General features: G+C 36.7%; 1 long non-coding RNA gene across 1 annotated transcript; it reads left to right on the forward strand.

The window, feature by feature from the left end:
* LOC125197857 lies at positions 1-904 on the forward strand. The gene is made up of 2 exons (XR_007172263.1): positions 1-57; positions 636-904. It is a non-coding gene; the product is annotated as an uncharacterized LOC125197857 (long non-coding RNA).
* Positions 905-3,212: the final 2,308 nt, after the last annotated feature.

The following is a 3,212-nucleotide window of genomic DNA, read 5'->3' on the forward strand; positions in this document are numbered from 1 at the left end:
GATCGGCCCCGAAACCAACCCGAACAGCCTCGAAACAACCCGGAGCAGCCCCGAAAGGTAAGTTCTTTATTCAAATTATGTTTCTTTCGCATTTTGATTTATTTGCCGTGGGGTGTATTCGGTTCAAGAGATTGAATTATTGCAAGCAAGAGGTGATTCAATTGTTGATTGCTCGATTGTGTTATTGATTTAGTTCTTTGTGTGGGAGATTGATGTGTGACACTATGCTATGATGCCAAGATGATAAAACTCATAACTTATGATTAAAAGGGAAGGTCTATACCTTCTGTCGAAGTTGAAATGTGGTGTACACTACAGAATTTGTTGGGCCGAAAGGATGAGTTCCTCAGATTGGGCAGCTTCGGTTTTCTTAGATTGTATGAGAGTTAAATAAAAAGGGTAGCAGTTTCTTCTACTCTCTTCCTCCCTCTCGGCTATCTCTTTCTTTGGTTTTTTGCTAGGATTTGCATTTTGTGAAAGTGAGAGTGTGAATTTAAGAGAGAATCAATCTGGAAGTGATTAGGATTAACTCCTACTTAATTGGGTGATTTAATGGCAATTAGTGGCTGAATTAAACAGTGATAAATCCTCATGATTAGGATTAATTAGGATTAATGTGGGTGGTTTGCTTGCAGGTAACAGCCGGATGGAAATTCTTGAAGATTCATGCTGAAAAGAAAAACGTGTAGTAAAGGAAGAGAGACACGTGTAGCAAAGGAAGAGAGAAGGATTGGGCTCAAAGTCTATCTCCCACAATTTTATTCACTTTCATTTGGACTCATTTATTTGTATAGCCCAACCTGTATCTTTTATTTATTTGATTTAGTTCATAGGACTAAAGTCAAATTCGTAACATATAAACACTGAGCTCTATTTAATTGAGAAGCCCAAAATATTTACTTCACATTTTGCATTTCTTTTATTAATTAAAGTTTACGAAAAACTTTAATTAATTTCGTCGTCTCGTTCCCAACAAAGATTAACATCACCCAACGCAACCAATTAATATTTATTTTTGTTCTAAATATTAATTCTTCAAACTCGATCGATGATTTTAATCACGCGTAAAATTAAATATTATCTTCTTTTGTTTTCTTCACAAATTCCATCTTAAATCACCATATCGCATTCAATGGGAAAAATTTTATTATTCGAAAATCGCGGGTGTTACAATAATAATATAGTACTCTATCCGTTTCTTCATAGTTGAGGTGAAACTTTTCGGCACGGAGTTTTAGGAAGGAATGTTAGAGCATCCGCAACGGCGAACTTTCCGTCGGACATCCGACCGGCGTGTCGGTCGTCCGCGCGGGACGTCCGCTTTTAGGCGTGGAAGGCGAGGATGCGACATCCGGGGAAAGTCCGCCATTGTGCAGTGGGAAGTTCTTATGACGTAGCAGGAGGTGTTTTGGGAAAGTCCAATGGGACATTCGCAGCATTGCGGATGCTGCGGATGCTCTTAGCCGTGTGTTAAATAAATAGATATAAAAGTATGAGAAAGGAAAAGATAGAGAGAATAAAATATAGAGTGAATAAAGTATAGAGAATAAAGTAGGAGAGAGTAAAATAAAAAAGAGAAAAAAGTTACAATATATGAAAATGACTCAACTAATAAGCGAACTTTCCAAAATAAAATGATCCAACTATGAACATGAATTCGTATTACCATTCAACCGATTAACTTATAGACATCTAATTTAATTGAGCTTGGTGCTTTGACTTCATATTTAATCTAATTTCGGTGTCTTTTTCTTAATCTATTTCAGGTCAATTTAAAACTCAACATAATAGTTAGTCAAAATAATTAATTAATAGAAAGTTAAATAAGTAGAGTAACACTAATCCTAAATCTAAGTAAACACTTTTTAAAATCATACTACAAAATACATGTTCATCAACTACATATTCACTTTATAGAAACTCGTTAAAATCTATGTTTAAATTCGAATATGGATATATTTTTAAACAAATAGGTGCAAAAAAATTTTTTACTTTCCCTTGTATAGGAAAAAGCATACAGCAAGTTTTATCTAATATCATGCAGGTCCATTTTTTCTCTAACATAAGTGACAAAATATAAAATTTTTTCTCTCATAATTCTATCTAGATGCTTCTCCTACCCAAACACGTACTGCAAAATTAACGCCATATTATACTACGTATAATAATAATACTGGAGTTTTTTTTTGCCCTTTTAACTTAAAAAACCCGTAATTTTAGGGCTTCCAAAATTGCCCCTCCCCAAATAAATATTTTATTTCTTCTTCCATTCAAATGGGGAATTTTTTAACGCCCAAAAACCCTCTAAAATTTTTTTTTTTTTTTATATTTAATTTATGTTTGCAAATATATCAAGCTAAATAAAATTTAAAAAGGGAAAACCGGCAAATCCTACATTTCAAATTTTTTTTAAAAAATTACAAAATTAAAATTAAAAAAAAATACTACATATAAAAAGAGGCTAGTTCAAATCCCAACTTTTGGGAGGCCATCAAAAATCCCCCGGAGGGAGCGTTTAGGGGGGTTTGGGCGCCCGTGAGGGCGTTTTTTAACAACGCCCCATAGTCGGGAAGGGGGCCACCAAATCCTGTAGGCATGTGCCGACGAACCGGGGGGGTGGTCCGCTCAAGGTCGGGGCCCGTCGGGGGGGCGGGAAAAGGATTCCCCTTTCCCTTGGATCTTGATGCCGGGGAAAGGGTTTAGGGCCGGGTTGCCGGAACTCTCATCCTCAAACCCCGGGGTGGTTTAGGTCCAAACGGTGTTTTGGTCGTATAATCACCCGGGGAAGGTGTGCTTGCCCTCTTCTTCGCCGCCGTCGTTTGGGGGAGCACACCTCCAACGAACTTCTTCTTCTCCTTAAAGGCGGGGCCCGGGTAGTGCTTGAAATCCCCGTCCTTTTGACATGGGGCCCCGCTTTTGGCACTTCCAACAAACTCCCTTCCTTGCTCCCTCTCGCACTTCTCGTACCCCCGAGAACATAATTTATCTGCTTCTTTATTTGGTTCTAACTTCAGCTGCTCCATGTGGGGACTTTCTATTAATTAAGTTTTTCTTCAGATTACTATACTATACTAGTTTTTTCAAATTTAAATGAGATATTGATAAAAATATAAAAATTTAAAAGTATAAAAAATTGTCCCAACGGGCCTTTCTTTCTATCATAAAAATCTTGGAAATTTTATGTTTTATGTGTTTCAAAATATCATGATAAA

Source organism: Salvia hispanica, unplaced genomic scaffold (assembly GCF_023119035.1).
Source record: "Salvia hispanica cultivar TCC Black 2014 unplaced genomic scaffold, UniMelb_Shisp_WGS_1.0 HiC_scaffold_1035, whole genome shotgun sequence".
Lineage (NCBI taxonomy): Eukaryota > Viridiplantae > Streptophyta > Magnoliopsida > Lamiales > Lamiaceae > Salvia > Salvia hispanica.